The 22,020-nt window shown below is 43.5% G+C and overlaps 1 protein-coding gene across 1 annotated transcript in view; it reads left to right on the plus strand.

Annotated features, from left to right (window-relative positions):
* TENM1 (teneurin transmembrane protein 1) overlaps positions 1-22,020 on the plus strand; it is a 1,172,023-nt gene that overhangs the window by 92,499 nt on the left and 1,057,504 nt on the right. The gene's annotated exons all lie outside the window — the stretch shown is intronic.

Here is a 22,020-nt window from a genome sequence, read left to right on the forward strand (position 1 = left end):
TCCAGAAAACTGTCTCTTCAAATTCTCCAGACTGATTTGTCATTTTCTTACGTGCCAGGACCAGTTGTATCTCTTATTGCATTACATCGCTGACATAATGTAATGCCTCATGGCAGATGCAGCTGCACATCACCGTGGCTGAGAAGCTGAGGGGGAACAGAGGCCCAGGTGTGGGGAAGGGTTGATATCTCCTGCACACAGGTTTTCCTTACGGAACTTTAAGTCTAGCGGACAGTCATGTTGGTTATCTTTTTTTGATTTTTTTTTTCTGAAGTGTGAAGGAAAGTCAAAGTCTGGGGAAGGCTGAGTGATAGGAATCTTTCTACCTTCTTTCCTGTCTGTGCACGTATCTACCTCATATCGCAGCTTCCTATGGAGGAGGGTTGAACAGAAGGTCTCCTTGAAATCTGTTTTGCGTGTTGACCAGAAACAGTGTTAAGAATTCATTCAGAGTCCCCCTCTGCCCTCACTAGCCTGATTTAATCACATCAAAGAACTCTTACTAGTCCTATCAGATGAAAGGTTTAGACAGAAAACTTTTTCTGGATAAAAAGGTTTGTGTGTCATCCAAAATTCCTTCACTTTACTATTTTGGGATTTGTGCTTTAGAAAAAAAAGGCAAAGTGATGTTTCTGCTTTATGATCTGGTCCGATTCTGTTGCGCAGTGGAAGGGGTACAGCGTCATCTGGGATTTCATAGCAAATAGGGAGTTTGGGACCCACACCAAACTAAATAAATGAGGCTCAGTGGAAAACATCCTTTACAAAAACATTGGCATTCATTTAAATACTCCATATCTTGGAAAATTTGCAATATCACTGTCTATAAATTAGTGGATTAATTCCCTCTTAGGTAACAGTTCTTTAGTTCTGCTTTGTAATTAAAAACTTTCAATTTTCACCCCTTGGTCCTCATGTCTGTAAAAGCATACAGCAAAAGTCATCTTTTTCAAAAAAGAGCAAAATCCTAGTTTACATGGACTGGGTTACCATTTACTTTTTTTTTTTTTTTTTTCCTTTTTTCTGTCTTCTGCATCATGAATCAAGCAAGATGCAGAAGAAGATGTGTGCCCTCCCAAATTTAGAAATGTGTGTGTCTGCGATGCCTTTCACAGTCTGTTAGATAAATCCTAGCAGTGTTGTAATGACAGATAAGTGCCTGTCCTACATGTGGCTTGCTCTGCAACTGTGCCTTGGACACTGCCGAACCTCTGCCAGGTGAAGTCAAGTACAGCTTTCCTTTTAAATGTTGTATAGGAGCAGCTATAAACCTTTCCAGCCTGAACCTTTCCTCACAAGCTGACATTTGCCTAATGTTTGTGTTTTGCTTAAGCCCTTGGCTCTGCACCCTTGGCTGACCATGGGCCTTGGTATTGGGCATATGGCATGGCCATTTGCCGAGGCGATCGGCTCCGGGGCAGACGCGTTCTGCAGCGGAGCGGGGGATCGGGCCAGGCAGGGCTAATTTTTTCCAGCATCGAGCCTACTTGAGGGAGCCGCCAGGACCCGGCAGCCCTCGTGAGGGAGGCTGACGAGGCGAAGGCGGAGCCAGCAGCGCCCCCTCCCCAGCCATTCAAAAGCTGCCCCTAGGGAGCGCGAGCGACCAGGAGCGCGGCGAACAGGGCGGGCAAACAGGGCGTGGCGCGGCAGTTCGCGCGGCAGTTCGCGCAGGAAGGGCAGAGCGCTCCCCCTACACACAAACAACACCTCCTTAACAACAGCCGTAACTAGGTGATAATGGTCGCCACCAGGCACGGCGCGCTCTCCAGAAAGTCGGTACACACGCAGACCGACTACCCGTTAAAAAATGCCGCAGTTCAGGTCACCGGATGCAAGGAGTGTCTGAGCCTGTTGCTGCCATCGGCGGGAGGCAGAGAAACTGCGTGCGTGAGGTGCGAGCAGGTGGATGATCTGGTCCGCATGGTGGCGGAGCTCAAGGAGGAGGTGGAGAGGTTGAGGGCCATCAGGGAGTGTGAGCGGGAGATAGACTTCTGGAGTAACTCCCTGCAGGGCCTCAAGGGGAGGTGCCGAGGTGAGACTCCTCAAATGGGGGCGGACCCCCTGCCCTGTCCCCGTCGGGCAGAGGGAGGGGATCTGGGAGCTGAGGAGGAATGGAAACAGGTCCCTGCTCGACATCGCAGGCGATGCCCTCCCCTTCCGGCCCCACCTTCCCAGGTGCCCTTACACAACAGGTTTGAGGCCCTAGAGATTGAGAGGCCGGTGTGTGAGGAAGAGGTAGCAAATGTTCCCAGGAGGATGCCTGGGGCGAGGAGGTCAACTCCGCGCCTCAGGACTGCCTCCACCAAGAAAGACAGGAGGGTTATTGTTGTTGGTGACTCGATTCTTAGGGGAACAGAGGGCCCTATTTGTCGGCCTGACCCTACCCGTAGGGAAGTCTGCTGTCTCCCTGGGGCCAGGGTCAGGGACGTTGCCAGGAAGCTTCCTAACCTGGTACGCCCCTCTGACTATTACCCCCTTTTGATAGTCCAGGCGGGCAGTGATAACATCGAAGAGAGAAGCCTCAAGACTATCAAAAGGGACTTTAGGGGACTGGGTCGGTTAGTGGATGGAGCGGGAGTGCAGGTGGTGTTTTCGTCCATCCCTATGGTGGCAGGGAGGGGTTCAGAGAGGACACGGAAAGCCCACCTGTTAAACACGTGGCTCCGGGACTGGTGCCAACGCAGAAATCTTGGGTTTTTCGACCATGGGGCACTTTACTCAGCACCTGGCCTGATGGCCGCAGACGGGTCCCTATCTTTTAGGGGAAAAAGGATCCTGGGCCAGGAACTGGCAGGGCTCATTGAGAGGGCTTTAAACTAGGTAGGAAGGGGGATGGGGCTGAGGCTAGGATTGTTGGGGCTGTGCCAGGGGGAACAATGGCAAGGCCGGAGGATAAGGCAATGGCCCAGCTGAAGTGCATCTACACCAATGCACGCAGCATGGGTAACAAACAGGAGGAGCTGGAAGCCATCGTGCGGCAGGCAGGCTACGACTTGGTTGCCATCACGGAGACGTGGTGGGACCAGTCTCATGACTGGAGTGCTGCAATGCCTGGCTATAAGCTCTATAGAAGGGACAGGCAGCATAGAAGGGGTGGTGGTGTGGCTCTCTATATTAGAGAGTCTTTCGAGGTTGTAGAACTCGAGGTTGGGAATGACAAGGTCGAGTCCCTTTGGGTTAGGATCGGCAGGGACAACAAGGCTAGCGTCCTGGTCGGGGTCTGCTATAGACCGCCGAACCAGGATGAGGAGACGGATGAGGAATTCTACAGGCAGCTGACAGAGGTTGCAAAATCATCAGCTCTTGTACTCGTGGGGGACTTCAACTTCCCTGACATATCCTGGAAGCACAACACAGCCCTGAGAAAGCAGTCTAGGAGGTTTCTGGAGAGCGTGGAAGATAGCTTTATGACGCAGCTGGTTAGTGAGCCTACCAGGGGTGGTGCCCCGCTAGACCTTCTCTTCACAAACAGAGAAGGACTGGTGGAGGACGTGATCGTCGGGAGCTGTCTCGGGCAGAGTGACCACGCAATGGTGGAGTTCACTATTCTTGGCGAGACCAGGAAGGGGACCAGTAAAACCGCTGTATTGGACTTTCGGAGGGCTGACTTTGAGCTGCTCAGGACACTAGTTGGTGGAGTCCCTTGGGAGGCGGTTCTGAAGGGCAGAGGGGTCTGGGAAGGCTGGGCGCTCTTCAAGAGGGAAGTCTTAATGGCGCAGGAACGGTCTGTCCCCATGTGCCCAAAAACGAGCTGGCGGGGAAGAAGACCGGCCTGGCTCAACAGAGAATTGTGGCTTGATCTTAGGAGGAAAAAGAGGGTTTATAAGCTTTGGAAAAGTGGGCAGGCCACTAAGGAGGACTTTAAAGAAGTAGCGAGGCTGTGCAGGGACAAAATTAGGAAGGCCAAAGCTCATCTGGAGCTCAATCTGGCTACTGCCGTTAAAGATAACAAAAAACGTTTCTATAAATACATCAACACAAAAAGGAGGACTAAGGAGAATCTCCATCCTTTACTGGATGCGGGGGGAAACTTAGTTACAAGAGATGAGGAAAAGGCGGAGGTGCTCAATGCCTTCTTTGCCTCAGTCTTTAGCGGCAATACCGGTTGTTCTCTGGATACTCAGTACCCTGAGCTGGTGGAAGGGGATGGGGAGCAGGATGTGGCCCTCATTATTCATGAAGAACTGGTTGGTGACCTGCTACGGCACTTGGATGTGCGCAAGTCGATGGGGCCGGATGGGATCCACCCAAGGGTACTGAGTGAACTGGCAGAGGAGCTGGCCAAGCCACTGTCCATCATTTATCAGCAGTCCTGGCTATCGGGGGAGGTCCCAATTGACTGGCGGCTAGCAAACGTGACGCCCATCTACAAGAAGGGCCGGAGGGCAGACCCGGGAAACTACAGGCCTGTCAGTTTGACCTCAGTGCCAGGAAAGCTCATGGAGCAGATCCTCCTGAGAGTCATCATGCAGCACTTGCAGGGGAAGCAGGCGATCAGGCCCAGTCAGCATGGCTTTATGAAAGGCAGGTCATGCCTGACGAACCTGATCTCATTCTATGACAGAGTGATGCGCTGGGTGGATGAGGGAAAGGCTGTGGATGTGGTCTACCTTGACTTCAGCAAGGCTTTTGACACCGTCTCCCACAGCATTCTCCTCAAGAAACTGGCTGCTCTTGGCTTGGACTGGCGCACGCTTCGTTGGGTTAGAAACTGGCTGGATAGCCGGGCCCAAAGAGTCGTGGTGAATGGAGCCAAGTCCAGTTGGAGGCCAGTCACTAGTGGCGTCCCCCAGGGCTCGGTGCTGGGGCCGGTCCTCTTTAATATCTTCATCGATGATCTGGACGAGGGCATCGAGTGCACCCTCAGTAAGTTCGCAGATGACACCAAGTTAGGTGCGTGTGTCGATCTGCTTGAGGGTAGGAAAGCTCTGCAGGAGGATCTGGATAGGCTGCACCGATGGGCTGAGGTCAACTGCATGAAGTTCAACAAGGCCAAGTGCCGGGTCCTGCACCTGGGGCGCAATAACCCCAAGCAGAGCTACAGGCTGGGAGAGGAATGGTTGGAGAGCTGCCAGGCAGAGAAGGACCTGGGAGTGATGGTGGATAGTCGGCTGAATGTGAGCCAGCAGTGTGCTCAGGTGGCCAAGAAGGCCAACGGCATCCTGGCTTGTATCAGGAACAGTGTGACCAGCAGGGCTAGGGAGGTGATCATCCCCCTGTACTCAGCTCTGGTGAGGCCGCACCTCGAGTACTGTGTTCAGTTTTGGGCCCCTCGCTACAAGAAGGACATCGAGGTGCTCGAGAGAGTCCAGAGAAGGGCGACGAAGCTGGTGAGGGGCCTGGAGAACAAGTCCTACGAGGAGCGGCTGAGGGAGCTGGGCTTGTTCAGCCTGGAGAAGAGGAGGCTCAGGGGCGACCTTTTCGCTCTCTATAGGTACCTCAAGGGAGGCTGTAGCGAGGTGGGGGTTGGTTTGTTCTCCCACGTGCCTGGTGACAGGACGAGGGGGAATGGGCTTAAGTTGAGCCAGGGGAGTTTTAGGTTAGATGTTAGGAAGAACTTCTTCACTGAAAGGGTTGTGAGGCACTGGAACAGGCTGCCCAGGGAAGTGGTGGAGTCACCATCCCTGGAAGTCTTTAAAAGACGTTTAGATGTAGAGCTTAGGGATATGGTTTAGTGGGGACTGTTAGTGTTAGGTCAGAGGTTGGACTCAATGATCTTGAGGTCTCTTCCAACCTAGAAAATTCTGTGATTCTGTGATTGGTATGGGTTGGCCATGGGTGTGGGTGGGTGATGGCCACGGGTGTTACTGCAGGCAGCTAGATTTTCCCTTCCAGTCTAGGGTAGCTGAGTTGTTCTGCTTTTAGGAAAATGATTGCATTTTAACGCTGTGTGGATTGGGCCTGACATTTCCTGGTAAAAAAATGGCATGGGGAAGACCATGGATAGTAATGACAAACAGCAGTGTAGGAGGGAAATGGAAAACACAATGCTACACCACTGGCTAATATTATGGAGAAGCAGTTCTCAGAAAGGAGGGTCTGGCTGGTTGTTTAGTAAGCTCTTTGCTTTAGGGGATAACCTTGAAAGCATCTGCTGCTGAAGCATATGAAGCATTTGAAGCATTTGAGGACAAGATCCTGTCAAAATTCTCTTGAAAGTCTTGGTGGCAGCCACTGCCTGCGGCTTGCCACAGTGCCATGAGCAGCCTTGCTGCCTCTTTTCCTGGGGTTGTTCTTGGGTGAGCAGTGAAAGCCAGAACAAAGCGAGGGATGCATAGGAGGAGCTGGAGCAGGTCTGCACTGTGTGATGCCAGCCCCAAGCCCACCCATGTTCCTTGTCCTGGCGGAGCTGGGCACCCACTGCAGTAACGTGGTCCCACAGCTCTGGGTCAGGGCAAGGTCTGATCCTGCGGGCTAGAAGCAGGAGCAGGGAGAGCAGAACCATCTACTAAGCACTTGTAAGAAGTCCTCATACAGCCATGGTGCTAATATTCCAGCTCAGCAAAGGACTGAGCACTATGCTAGATTTTGTATTGTGAAAAGGCTTGAAAAAATAAACAGAACTTACTGCTTATTTGTAATAAGCAAAGATCATAAAGATCAATGTGCTCAGACAGATTTGGAAGAAGAGCCTAAGGAAGTTTGGGTGGCCATTCACCCTATTCCACTATTTTTCCTTAACAACATCTCATTCTTCAGTAGCTGTACCTGTGTATGGTCCAGCACTATTCAGACAGCTCAGAGCTCATCTCCATTCTTCCTGAACCTAGGATGATCACATCCTCATGTTTCAGCTTCTCCTCTCTCTGCACTTTGTGCTTGCCTCTGGTCTTCCTTCCATGATGCATTAAGTAACTTCAACAGCTTGACATACTAGGGCTGGTTTAGCTTTTGCCACTTCTTATCTTCAATCAAATATGTAATGCCCCAGCAGGATAATTTTTCTTAGGTTTCCATTCCTTATGTTTTTGTCTTTTCGTAATTTATTTCCTCCTGTTGCTGCAGTGGTTTTCCTAACTGGCTCCTAGTTTTAGAAAATGGTCTTCTATTGCTTTGATTTTATAGCACGTAAAGGATACCAGTGTACTCAGAAAACAACCAACCAACCAAAAAAAACCCCAACCCCAACAACCCAAACCTAACCCCCTGCCACACTCACCTCTTTACCTTCCAAGGGAGTTTCTTATAGGCTTGCAGAAGCTGGGAAGGAGACTCAGAGCTCTGCTTGGCACGGCTAACAGAAAGCTCAGACTTAGAGGGATAGTTTAAGCTAAGCAACATATATTTTGGTTTTATTATGTTGTATTCCACAACACACAGTTCTCTTACAGCTGAAAATTGTTTTGAGATTTGATGAGAGCTGAAGTAGCTTTCTGTTTTTCTGTAGAGCCTCAAGTTTATATCAGAGAGAAAGAAAAAGAGAATTGAGAACAAAATGCTTGTTCATACCCTTTTGCCCAACAGATATGTCTGAGCTAGATCTGCAGTAGCATTATAAATAGGTATTTGCTTGGACTTTCTTCCTTTCATGCCTCAGATGCATTTCTTCTTTTGCATTTGATTTTCCTGAGTTGGTAAGCAATGCTAGCACTGTGTGCAAGAGCAGAATGCTTTTGTCAACTGTCTTCTAATGAACCAGGGGAAAGCCTGCTCATCAGCTAGGTGGTCAGTCTCACCCCTTCGCTCTTGTGTACTCCCAGTGGGGTCTAATCACTGTAAAAAATAAATTAGTGCACTGAGTTCAGGAACACTAACTCAATAAATGCGTTAATGTCAGAGCAAGTGGCAGTCTTGCCTACCCTGCTGATAGAAGTGATTATTCTATTTATGCTTAAATACACTGTGCTGTTCGTGCTTTCAGAAAGCCTGTTATGGCCTGCCCCTCACTTCTCCAAAAACTATACAAATCTTTACCTGTCAGCGTACAGCTCCCCTTAGCCTTCCAAAACATGCATGTGGTAACTTCTGTATTGTAGTCATCAAGAGTGAGACTTCTGTGAGACCTGGAGCCCTAGGATGGAGCCAAAACCAGGTAGCAAAATGCTGAGTACTTGACCAGCATGCGTGTGTTACCAGGGCAAGTTGCTACTCTGTAGCTTTCAAACTACAGCTTTTTAATAAAAACATTTTATTTATTTGTTTGTTTGTTTGTTTATATTTTAGTGCTGCTGGAGTGTGTATTAATCAATCTTCACCAATGAGCTGGCTAGCTGGATTGCAGCAATATGTCGAGGCAAAGCCGTAGCTCTCACTTCCAACTGGTTGACAACTGTGACTACGCCACCATTTTATGATGAATTTTTAGGACAGCATTAAAAGAAGCTGCTGGTTTTAGCTAGGTGAAACAAGAGGGATCTGTCTGAAAACATCTGAAAGAATATCACGTGTCACCATTTTTAATGAAGCCCACTTTTATTTACATGTGCACTTGTTTGTCTGTAGCAATAGTTTGTCTGCATGCCCAGGTGCTCTGCCTCAGCCACAGAGCAGAATAAACCAACCTTTCTCACACTTTCACACAAAGGCAACAGATAAAATATTGGTTCCATTATACCTGGAAGGGCAGAAGCAGGCATCCTATTTCCTGAAGACAGCAGAGCAAATGAATTTTAGGAAAATAGACTCCTCTGGCAACCTGCTGTCTCTTGCTGCAGATGCAGCTGGATGTGCAGAGAGTACCTCAGCACGCTGAGGGTACAGAGAAGTGCGCTGAGGACTTGGACCATGATGAACACCAAGAGGCAGATGATGTTCATTACAGAAGTCTCAGGATGGTGTGCTGTCATTGCACTCTTGGTCCCTGGTGAAAAACGTTTTGCTGGGTGTTAAAAAGGCTGAGACTGAGAACAGCAGCTCACCGGTTTTGCATCTTGGCTCTCAGAGTTGTGCTAGGCAGAAAATTCTCCTGCCTTATTTACCAACACAGCACGTGTTTGCCTTTAGCAGGCAGCCTCCATGACAATGGTGATGGGCATCACCTGCAGGAGAAACAGCCCCAGTTATTCACTGCACTTAGCTCCTCGGTTACAAGTGCAAAATGGGAATAGGGGAAATGCAGGATTGGTGCTGCTGATGTTTTCTGTGCGCCTGGAACCAGGCAGGAAAGGAAGCGTGTGATGGAAGCATGGTGAGGGGTGGGTGGGGAGGACAGACCCCGGGGTAGTGCCATGTGTTCACTGCCCTCATAGCAGAAACACAGAGCCTGGCTTTGAGCATTTGTATGGAAAATGGATGGGGATGGGAGAGGTGAGGAAAAAAGTACATTGTCAATATGTGTTGGGGGTGTGCAGTGGATTTATGCTAATGGAAGCCTTGCTCTTCATGTAATCCTCTTTGGCCCTCACTGGGAGGTGGCAACTGGAACACCATGAAGTCTGTGAACAAAAAGCACTCTGAGCTTTTATCTGAGCACAAGTGAATGGGTTTGTTGTGGGATTTGTTTAATTTTGTTTTGGCTTATGCATTTCACTGTTTAGACTGTTGAACCGTCTAACAATGTACCTTGCAGGAATACTTTCAAACACTTGCTGTGTACAGCTGTGTTTGAAACAAAGTTTAATTTGAATTTCCAAGTCTAATCATACAAGTTAATGACAGTATGGCTTTAGGGCCAGGGGTAGCTATTCAGAAAGCTGAGTGGTTCACAAGGTTATGTGCCACAGGACTAACACGATGCTGAGAAATAATAGGCTCATACAGGGCTGGTTTCAGTTTGCAGAGTGTATAGCACAGAGATTTAACACAGTTTAGATGTGCTTGAAGATCATCTCTGTTTTTTGTTTTTTTGTTTTTTTTTTCCAGCCAGTGTTCTTTCTGACCTTGAAAATACCTTATGGGTGGTTTGCAAATAAATATCTAACATCACTGTAACCAGAAGAAATACGCATTGATGTTCTATTTGTCATTATATTCTACCAATCTTTTCCATTATTTGAAGTCTTATATGATTTCAGTGATAGGCATATAGGCTAGCATCAGCACAGCAGATTTTTCAAAGAGATTAGATGAGATTTGGGCTACCTTTTAGAGAGCATTTTGCTTTATGTTTCTGGCTCTTCTCCTTCTTTTTATTTTATTTTATTATTATTTTTTTAAGATACCTTTTTATCAAGTGTGAATGCTAACAATTCTGATATGGGGTGACAGTTTGACCAAACAACCATAGCAACAGTAACTGTTTTCCTTGTGATAACAGCTAAGCTAAAGGTTATGCGTATTGCTGCATCTCTCAATCTATCTGCTCCACGGCACAGTGCCAGACAAAAGTAAGAATATAGAAAGCTATAACCAAAATATGCAGTTGTCGAAATGAGGCATGAGCTACAGAGCATGGGTTAAAGAATAACATTTCTATTCTGAAGCCTTCTTTTTAAAAAGAAATATGAAATCTATGTTAAATAATATTTTGCTGCCCAAAAAGTTAATTTGAAAACTGTTTAAATAATATCTGCTTAACCATCTTCCCTTAGGAAAGGGGAAAATAAAAGCCTAGAGGCTGCTTTAAGGAAAACATTTATTTTTATTTTTTTTCCTTTTCAGGAACAATGTTGGACTTACACAGTTGACCTAGACAATATTTAGTATTGACCTCAAGTCTTCAGCATGTGTCCCCAAAGCTCAGATGGCTTGAAGGACACAAACAAATAAAAGTCTTTGAGCTGTGGGAGCTTCTTATTTTTCCCAGCGCAGAGTTGAATGAAGCAGATGTGTGACATACTGTCTGGTTGGTTTTTGGCTATTTCCAAGAGCAATTCTCATACCGAGTTGGATCTATCACAGCTTTTGTAATAGTGCCTCATACCTGATCATCTGTGGTATTTTCATATTTCTAGTTTTTTGTTTGTTTGTTTTAATCAGGATAACTATATACAGAATTATTTATATTTTAATTAATAGGAAGATAATCTTACCTCCGAGACAGTAAGGTCTGTGTGTGATCAACTGAGACAGTCATGAGCCATTTAATAACTAAGGCTTCTCAATGAAACAAATAATACACAGTGATGATAATTTACCAAAGCAGGTTGGATTTTAGGCTAGAGAGTCACATTGCACTGGGTTTCTACGGCACTGAATCAAGCTCACAGTTTTGTATTTGTTGTTGGAATAAGTTTCCTGGTGGAAGAAATTATACTTCAGAGTGACTTAGTCCTTGTTTTGGAGGACTTTCTCTTTTCTTATTGGACTTACTTAGGTTTGAGTGTTGATGAAAGGGCAAGAACAGCCTCTGGTGACTCCTGAGCCGTATGGGCAAAGCAGAGCAGTGCTCTGCCGATGATATACTGATTATGGGAGCAAATGACTGGCATGGAGTATCATGGTAACAAGTCAAAACTTTTCCTAGCGATCCATTTGCTAGACAAAAGACAGAATTAATGGAATAGTGATCCTGAAAATTTTGAATCCCTTGTGGATATGAGGCTGACTTTTCATTTCGAATGAATTCTTTTAGCCATGTGGTCTTGAGCAATGCTTTTTTTTTTTTTTTTTTCAGAAGAAAAGCAAAATACATGGATACCCTGAAGGATCTTCTTGATTTAATAGAATTGTTGTTCTATTTAATAGCACAACATTTGTATCAAAATCAGGAGTTGCATGGCTTTCATAGTCCCAGATTGATTAGTTGTGTATATTTTTTGCTTCATAATGTAAGAGTCTCTTTGCAGCTTATAGGGCCTGTTGTACTCTCTTCTAAGGTGTTCTCCATGTCTGTGTGGTATTAGTGGGGAAGGCATATGCTCATTAACGCACATTATTTAAAACATTTCACAGGAATGCTTGTTGTGTACTTGTACTTGAAGCTGCTGGTAAGGTCTGCTTCCTGAACGTAGATTTATGTCAAATAAGCACATGTCCATCTTGCTGGAAATGTTCAGTATATGTTGCGTTATGCTGCTAAGTGAGGCTTGGTTTTCATCTGATCTATCAGTGGGACAGTAAGCATCCCTCTATTAATGAGTTTGTTTTTTGTAAGTTATTAAATCCAATGTAAACCAATTATTTTATCAGAGAGGATAAAATCCTTCTCATACTCACACCTTTTATCCTCTTCTGAACGTAATGGTGTTTAGCAAATACAGCTGAGGTCAATGTTACCTTCTGTGCTCTCCTACGTTCTCTGGGGAACGCGGTTCACATACCTATCAGTATTTTCATGATGGAAAGTAACTGCAGTGTGTACCTGCAGGGACACACAGGCTATGTGTCCCAGGGGAAGAACTCATTGGGTAAGATTAATTTTTGCAGTAGCAAAACGCAAAACCAAATTGTGATTTGTACGGATGCAACTCCATCACAGCCCAGCTTGTGTCACTGCGGAGAGTTCATGTGATCTAAAATACCAAACAGTTTGTGTCAGGACAGAAACTTAGGTTTTTTTAAATCTGTCTCTTTTTTTTTTTTTTTTTTTTTTTTTTTCCATGTGAACCTTGAATAACAAAGAGCCACTTCCAGAATTTCATAAGTCTCTGTAATTACAGTAGCGATTATGAGAATGATAGATATCTAATTAAAATCTGTGAAAACTGCAGTCAGCGAGAAATGAGAATTAGCTCCCCAAATTGCAATTTTCTCCTGAGTTTAAGCACATTTCAAAGCTGCTTTTTGACAATGTGGAATTTTTCTCTTGTCTGTCACAATGAGTCACCTCAGTAGGTCAAGGCTAATTTTAACAGATACCGAAAGAACACAGGAGAATCTTGGTTGGCGATGAAGGAAGGCTTTCTGTTAGTCATTTTTACCTTAACAATACTGGCATTAAGAGACTGTCACTGGTTTCAACTGATCTCAAGCAGTGAAACAACAAACAAACTGTTACTAAATTTTGGGCTAACCTCAGATTTCTTGTCAAAGAGGGTCAGGAAAGATGTGGAGAATGAAATTGATGTGTCTCTAAGCAGTGCTGGTTTGTGCTTGGGTTTTCATGTCCTTGTTTGCTTCCTCTCCCCATTTACATACCCCGTGCCAGTGCTGTACATGTGTTCCCTCAGTAGCTAATTAGATCAGGTTCCCCATGACAGTGACTAACAGTTTTGATGCCTACTACAGACAGCTTAGTGCCAGCAGAGGTGCCCAGGAGCCTAATACACAAATCTGTTAGCTCTTCTGCAGCAGGATGGCTCCGGTAGCTCTTCCAGCCACCAATCGGAGGAACATACTGCTTCCAGCACTGAACTACCTACGATGGGCTGATTTCCTTCTGCCAGAGACAACAAGTGTTTTAAAATCCATGTGTCCAGAAAGACTGGACGTCTGGGAGGCTTCCCTCCTGGGACTGGGGCTGTGTCGGGCAGTGTGGCTGAGGTGTGGAGAGCTTTGGGTATGCAGTAGGCTGGGGTGAAGCACTTGCAGGTACTCTGCCCCTCCGGCAAAGAAAAGGGTGAAATCACGGTCATATCCTGCTCTGGAATATTTTATTCCCAGCAGGCACTTGTATCATTTTCTGAACTTGTGTGCTTTTTAGTTCTTGGCACAAAGCCTCTTCTGCTCATGTTATTTGGGCTTTGGGTCAGGGGAAGTGCCAGTTTAAAGGAAAAACCTCAGCCGTCAAGTAACCTAATCAGAAGCAATGACACAAACAATATCACCGTCAATACCCAGCTCTGGCAGGTGTCAGATCCTGGTGCTTCAGAGCTTATTATGCAGCCTTCTCAGGGGATTTTCTCTTCCAGTCCCTGTGGTGATCACCTGCCACCCAGAGCTGCCACGTGAGCACCTGCTCCGACTGAGAGCTGCCGAGGGCACATTAATTCCTGCCTCTCGCTGCTCCCACAGCTGCCTGTGCCCTGCTCTGGGAATGCCACACACTGATTATGCTCTGTCTGAAGAAATACAACCCTGCACTCTTATTCTTCTGCTGTAAATATGGCCTGCTCTTACAATGATGCAGAAGGAAGGGTCTCCCTTAATCTTAGGTACCTTCACTAGAGCTTTTCTAACTTGTATTCTTTTAAGGTCAGGTTAACCAGGTTTTAGTAGCCTTTTCTTCAATGGAAATTTCACTGCTGACATAAACCATTTGATTTCCTTTTCTCAATTATTCTGTTACTCATCTTTGAACCCCACTAAGTGGCTGTTATATATGGGTAGAATGACACAGAACAAAAGGATATTTGTTATGTATGAGCACTGGAGTCAAATGGTGAGCCTTTGAACAATCCTTTGGACCCCTGTTTACAGTCCAAATGTATTTGCTTTTTGAAGATGTGCTTATATTTTGCCTCCTGTAATGAAACTGCTGTCTTTCTGGGAAACATTTTACTTATCATTTGTGGCATCCACTTTCATGTCTTCCCATTATTTGAAAGCCATTTCACACTGTGGTAATGACATCACGTTTTAGCCTGTTATTTCACTTAAAGTGTAAAAGACGCTGCTTTAACGTGGTTTCTTTTCTTTTTTTTTTTTTTTTTTTTTTCTTCATCCCTCCATAATTTTTATTTCTTGTAGGGAGAGAAAGAATGAGCACAAGTTTAAGCTTTCCAGCTATTGTATGAAGAACACAGTGCAGTCGTTTGATTGTTCATAAGGAGAGAATAGCACTTGAGGCCTGGAGCCCTATACTTATTCACCACCTAATCATAGCAATAAAGGCAACTCGGCGAGTGGGAATGAAACATGGGTTATTTCAGAGATAGCAGCCTAAGCAGGGAGGACAATTACTGATACTCTATGTGAAAGCTTGGATACATGGAAAAGCGCAGGTGACTTCTGGCATTATTTTGTTTGGGAAAATGTCAGTATTTCTCTTCAGATAAGCAGGCAGAATAAGGCTTTTTGCTGTATTTCTTGGGTGTTAAAATTGAGGCTAGCAGCAGTATTGGGGGCTGGCTGTGGTTTCCTTGCTTTCTCCTGCCCAGGACGTCTATCTGAGAGAGCTAAAGCTGTTCAAGCTTCAGAGTATTTTGCTACAATTAGGTCAAATGTTGATGGCAATTCAAAGATCAATTCGTAATATAACTTCTAATAGAATAGGTTCAATTTTCTAATGTGCAGTTCAGAAAATGTCCGACTGAACACTTTGATAGGCATTTGTTAACATTTTCTTCCTTATCTCTTTTTATTTAGTTTCCAGCTTTAACTGAGATCTCAAATCCAGATTTGTTTTTCTTTGAAGGAGTTCTGACCTGAGTATGAATGTCTCGTCCTGAATTTGTCTCTGCAGATTCAGAGGCATTTTAAACTTCAGATTTCCAAGCATCAGGTTTTAACATGGCTGTAGCTACATAATTAAGATGCGGGTAACATGAATGCCAGGGCCATGAATCTTGTGTTACACCATGTTTGTGTTTTCAGGGCTTTGTTATCACACTCATGTTAATGAATTTGTTCCTGATTTGTACTTTGCTCCTGATGTGAGGTCTGTGTCGGGACTCCATGTGCAAATCTTTAAATCCATCCCCCTCCAACAATACTGACATTTTGCAATTTTACCAAATCATTCTGAACAAAATAGTTTTAAGAGTGGAAATTGTTATTAATTGAACTGCTCCCTTATACTAAAATGCCTTCAAATTATAATGAGAGCTAGGAAGTACTGTAACATCAGAAGGAGCCATCCAGGGTCTGTCTTATAGTAATGAAAAGTCCATAATACTCAAAATTAATAACCTGTTCTCTGATTATGTTACCTTCTTCCAGCTTCCCATTTAAATCAGAATTACAATAGGTACATCTCCAATAGTGAGGACATTAAAAGAAGCACTGAAAAAATAAATATACTTTTATTGTCACTTGTATAGCCTGTGGATTATATAGTTTGGATTCCCCCTACCCTCTCATAAATTGAGCTCAGTAGCTCAGCTGCGGACTGATATTCAAAAGGAAATTTTTATTCCTATATTCCCTTTCCCAGATCTGTTCCCAGATGGTAAGGTCACTGGCTGCCTGAAGTTGAGTTTTTGTGCCTATAATCTCTGCAAGAACATACTCATGGAAAACAGCACTTAATAAATAAATAACATGGTTTGCATACGTGCAAACACAGTGCTTTTTGAAACTACTGCTAATCTTGCAGGTCCAAGACCTGGTCTCTCTACCTTCTCTGGTTTGCTTTTTGTGGAACCATGGAGCCTGACAGTCCCTGTTGGCTGCTGGAGGAAGGGGAGATGGTGAAGGGTGGGGGTAGGTTGTGGTGGGCTGCCCAGGAGAAGAGCTGAATATCTTACTTCAACACTTCAGGTTGTTAATCTGGGGAATTAAACTTGATGTGTTCTTGTTGTGCACAATGCCATCCTGACAACATGTCTCAGCCTAGATGAGAGAATCCACGCTGGACTCAGCCTCGGTTTTTGGGTACTTCAGTGGGTTTTGAGCCTTAGTGGCTCTCTGAAAGGAGCACTAGGAACTGATCTATGATGGGGTTTGGCAGTTACTATGTTCCCAGTTTGTGTTTTTGACTTATTTCCAGTTGACAGCTTGCTTTATTTCCCGACTTTGATGGAATAATGACGCGTTCAGTGAAGGATGATGGGTTGCTGCAGGATTTCCCCAAACCTGGCTCTCGCCCGTTAATCTCTCCAGGTTTTCCATAATTGCTCTGTTCAAACCAGATACAGGCTCTGGTGAATCTCTGGTACTTAAGCAACTGTCCTCCATAGAAATCCACAGCCTGAGTGAGTACAAGAGCTTGGATCCTCACAGGACACATCCCAAGAGGGTTGTAAAGGGGGTGCTTTTATGGCAGGTCTGCAGAAACTCAGATCTAGTCAAATTTGAAGGGCAGGCAGTTTAGGTATTGATATTGTCTTAGGCTCTGTCAAGGTTTACCATAAGCAAGAGGCCCTATGCCAGCAGCTGTTCAAAATATAACCCTGCAAGGCAAAGAGGGTGCATTTTATGTTATAGGTTTGTCATATTGATTCTTCAATTTATATAACCCTGATTATAACCAATATGGGAAAGTTTCTCCTGTCTAGTCAGATATGACCCAGCTATGGAAGAGTTAAATTTTTGTTGAGCTCAGCATCAATTTCTGGAAGCTTTTAACAGAGACTTGACATTTCTAATTAGGAAATTTTACATACAGGCAAGTGAATTTACCCCCAGCTGGGAAAACATGGCTTAGCAAGAGTTTTACATCCGCCCTCATTGATCTACAGATTATCTCACATTTGAGACTGTGGAGCCATAGGGATTTGCAAAGATGAGAAAGAAATGTGGGAAAGTGCATATAATTTCTTTCTCTTCAGAGTTAGATAACAAAAACCTGGTAAGTTAGAAATGGAGAGGTAAGTTTGTTTTCTTTCTTTTTCATGCACTATCATTGCAGAGGTCAAAAAAAAAAAAAATCCCCAGAAAAGCCAATAACTTGTTGGCACTGGCAAGCAGCTGTCATCTTGGTCAAGCTCTCAAAGCAACGTACTGGAAATTAGACTTAAGATGGCAAAGAGCTATAGATTTTTTGTAAACTGTTTTAATAGTTAAACAGTTGAGGAAGAAAATGTCTGAATGTGAGCTCACTTACACAGACGTGTATCATGTGTCTTGTGCTGCAATGCCTGACCCTCAGGGTTCTCTGGTGCAAAGTTCTTGAGCCCCTTTTGACTCTAGATGGGAATAACTACAAAAGTTAAAAAAAAAAAAAAAAAAAAAAAAAAAAGTCAATGAACTGGACATTATGCTAGTTGAAAATGTTGTAATAATGTAGGGTTGTAGTATGTCTGTGCAGTAAAATCAGAATGGAAGTCAAATGCAGCAAAACTGGCTAAGAGTTTTCTCTGATTTCTTTTGATATGAAAGTGCTGTGCAGTTCATCTCACTTCTGTGTTCAGATGGATTTTATTGTGAAGACATACAACATATTCTGCAGATTTCTAAGACTGTGGTTTAAATGAAAAAATGATTTTTGTCCTGTATATGTTTTCCTACATTTGAAATTATTCTAATGAAGGAGAAGTTATTTCTGTGTTGGCAGGAAAAAAAAAAGGCAAACAAAATGTGAAATACGGTCTATGAGCTACTATGAAAATACAGATGTGCATATTGCTTACTGTAGTTGAATTACTGGTGATCATCCTCAGGAAAGTATACACCACTTATGTGATAAAGGATGTAAAAACAGGTTATCAAAATAAGCATATGAGTACCAACTGTATACAGCTACAAGCTGACACACTGAAATGGATGTAAACAAGTTCCATTGGATCCATAACAAGGTCATGGATTTTAATGATTTGCATATTAATAAAAAGCAATGAGAAAGTTTCAATATCATTCAGTTCTACTCTCTTTCAGTGCTAGGCAGAGACTCTTGGGAGAAGGTATCTCAAGTATTGAACTGATATTGACCTTGATCTTAGCAACAGGGTTGGGGATGATCAAAGAAAATAGGAGTACATTTTAGACTTCTTTTAGTACTGTGTGCATGTCCAAAAAAATGCTGCCAGAAGTTACAGCCTTAGACTTTTTCAGTCATAGAAAAATGTGTAAAACAAAATTCCAGATATTAGATCAGATGTGCTAGCTAAAGTACAACTAGATCAGAGATCTGTACAAAAAGGCAGCTCACCATGTGCTATACTTTCGCCACCTACTTGGTTTATGAGCAAATCGTATAAGCCTATATATTTGGTAGTATACATTTCAAACTATTTACTATACAGCTAGTGCAGATACTTGAGTGTCATTTTGTGCTTGACACTTACATTGTTTATTTAAGGAATTACCCCCAAAGCCAGGAAAAATCTGTAGGTTTCAACTTTCTTTGATCTCTGCTTCATTCAGGGTGTGAACACGCAGAACCTGTAAATTCCTTGGGTTAAGCTGATGTGAAGACCTTAACCCATTGCTCTAGGTGCAATTGATTCAATTTGAAAGAGATCTATTTCTAAATAAAGGAAGTTATTTTTTTCCTTTTTTTTTTTTTCCCTTAAAAAAAGACATTTTACTTCCTTTGTCTAAGCTAGCTTTCATGTGCTGACTCTCCATGCCCATTTTAAATTTATTTCTGTCTTTATAACTGTGGAGCTACAACAAGGCAAGAAAGCCCTATAATCTGTCTTCTGCTTCCAGAGTTTAGTATTCGTTTCTTCACTGAGTAATCCAATATATAACTAAACACTTTGGTCACTTACTTCCATAATGGCTTTGACAGAGAGTCACTGGTGCAGAGTCCATCTGTTTCAGAGGAATAAATTTAATAGATTTTATGACAAATACCAGCAAAATATGACAGACTGACCTTTTTCTTCTTGGTCACTTTTAAGAACTGTTCTTTTTCCATGCACTGTGAAGAGTATGTATTCCATATATATGCTCTATGTGTCTTAGTATTGCAGAATTTGGAAGCTTTTTGTTATGAATGATCTTTGAGGTGAATGATTCTATAACTTACCATTTGATAAGACTGACAATGCCCTGGTTCCATCCTTAGTGAAGACATAGAAAGGTCACTTTTTCTTTGTCATTTCTCTGTGTTGTTGCTGACTTGTGTTAATCATTTAATTAAAAGATCAGATCACTCCTCTTCTTCTTCTTAAACCTAGTGTCACTTTAATTATTTTCTCTGCAAATAAGCTGATTTAGTGTTATTTAATAATAATAGGTTTAAATAACAATCCTCAGAAGAAGTGGAAATTCTCTTTGAAGGCATGTGAGCTTTGAAGGTTAGAATAAATTGAAAATAGCTGGATATTTTGAAAGTATTTTCTCCATTAAATATCATTAAAATTGTAGGAAGTTTTTAATGAGAACATCTTAGTGCTTGCCTATGGTGCCTTTTGCTGATTGTTTAGCAGGACTTAGAGTGCTATTAATTGCTAAAGCCAGCAAAACCCACACTTAAGTATGAGGATTTGTAGGACTGGTAAATGGGCTGGTGCTGATGTTTGGCAGTCAGGGCCAGAAGCAGCAGCATCTTCCCCTAGCAGGTCCTAGACCCAAGGAGCACAGGCTGACTGCTGCTGGGCTCAGCGGGGATTGCTCTCACACAGCTCTCTGAGCTGCAGAACACCTCTGGTCGCCTCAAGAGACTGCTGCCGAGGGTCTGCAGAGATCCTCCATTGCCTTTCTCTCAAAAATAGCCATATGCTCTGTAAATAGAACAGCCGCATGGTGTGCTATTGCTTACACCTCCCTGCAGGACGTGGGCTTTCCCATGGAGAGAGGTTTCTCATCTCCTCTGTTTACTCTCTGAGCAACCTTATTCTCACAACCACCGCATTCCACCTGGTTTAAATTTTTAATGGAAAATCTCTTCCGTTCGTTCGTATCTCCAAAGAGCAGAGAGACGGAGTATCAGAAAATAAGTGCATCCCCTGATCTGTCTTTATAGCACAGTGGTGCTCCTCAAGCTGCTCTCAGACTGCAAATGGAAGTTTTAAGCCAAGCTGTCGATCTCTAGCCAGGCGTCTTGCAGGATGTGCCCGAGTTCTCCGAAACTTTCATGCATCAACTTGTGACACCAGCTTTAATGAGTGATGAATATTGTAGAAAGCAGCATCAAGTGGGAGAACAAGCTGTGATCGGGGTCACCTGAACACTAGGCTGTATTGAACTTTGCAAGAATCCCCCAACGTGATGCTGTCTGGGTTTAACTGAAAGAGCTGATGTGATTAAGCGTGGGGCTGTGATTAGCTGGACTTTGACAAGATGCATTTGATTGTGTCAGACTGGGCTTTCCAGAGGAATTGCCTCTCTCAGAACTGAACCACAACCTGACATATGGGGGAGCTTGGGATTTACAGTCTGTGAACCTTTAAGCAATAATTTTAATTGCCAGAATTAAAAATGGGGAAATGCAGAGCATGATTACAAGGAACTTAAGTTGGTATATTAGGGTTTTTTTTTGTTTTGTTTTTAAGCATACATCAGTGCACAGCAGCTGAGAAATTCCAGGCAATCTGAGCTATCATGGGCTGATTGTAGGGATGATCTGGTTTTCAGTTAGTCATCCCTAAATGGCTTCTAACTAAGCATCCAGCAACAAGGAAGGCCAGGGATACATTTGCAATTTACTGAGCATGCAGCTAATTATTAATTTCCCTAAATACAGGAATACCTTATCCTTTATGCAGTGCAAAAAATCTCTCAGTCCTGAAGTTATAGTTCAGCAGGTACTTAATAATTGCCAAATTACATCGTATTAGGTGCTCCTCTGTTCTAATTCAGCATTATTTTAGATGTGACCTGTGTTGTAAACTATAATTTCTTTTTAGTCGCAACAGGAAGAATACTAAATGCCTTAATTGCCTTTAAAAACTATACTGGAAGAAGAACTAGACTTGGGACTGGAGTTTTATCATTATTATTATTTTTAATTATTATGATTTTTAAACTCCATTTTCATATCTGGAGAAGCTGTATTATGCCTATGGCTCATGATGACCTTCATCTGCTTCTACTAGTGATGAAGCAGGAAGTTTGGGGACAGTGGGAACTTTTTGCTGCTCTCACTCCATGTATTCAAAGACTGACAGCAGTACAGAACAGTTTTCTCCTGTTTCTCCTGTTAGCATCTTTCAGACAGTAACAAGACGGATCTTCTTTTTTCCTTTTCCATAATCAGGAATGGTGGTTAAGAACCTTTAATTTGTGAGCAAGACACTTTGAACACACTCATTATAGCAACAGGATGACTCCAGAATCTGCCAGGGCAAGGCAAGTTAAATTATCAATTACACCCCAGTACAGCTGAATGGTAGTGATAGATGGGTAAGCCTGCATGTTCTAGTCTTATGTAGAAAAATACCTCTTTCTTGAGTATTGCACTTGTTAAAAGCAATCCATAAGGAACAATCATCATTCACCCATCATTCACTGGTAGTGCATTTGAATAATTGCTTTGGACTGTTGTATGTAGTAACTTCAAGATTTCCTCCATTCAGGATAAAAACATGTTTCTGTTTCCCTAATTTTTCAAGTTTACATTCTCATTCATTCTGTTCCAGTGTGTGTGTTTGTCAATGTTAAAGTGAAAAGAGTGATATTTGCTATTTTTCCATGCTTCTGGTAAGTCGCAGCAAGTCCCCCGATTCACCTCTGAGAACTGCTTGGCATTTTATACAGTTTTCACCCACATCT

Source organism: Aythya ferina (genome assembly GCF_964211825.1).
Source record: "Aythya ferina genome assembly, chromosome: 13".
Lineage (NCBI taxonomy): Eukaryota > Metazoa > Chordata > Aves > Anseriformes > Anatidae > Aythya > Aythya ferina.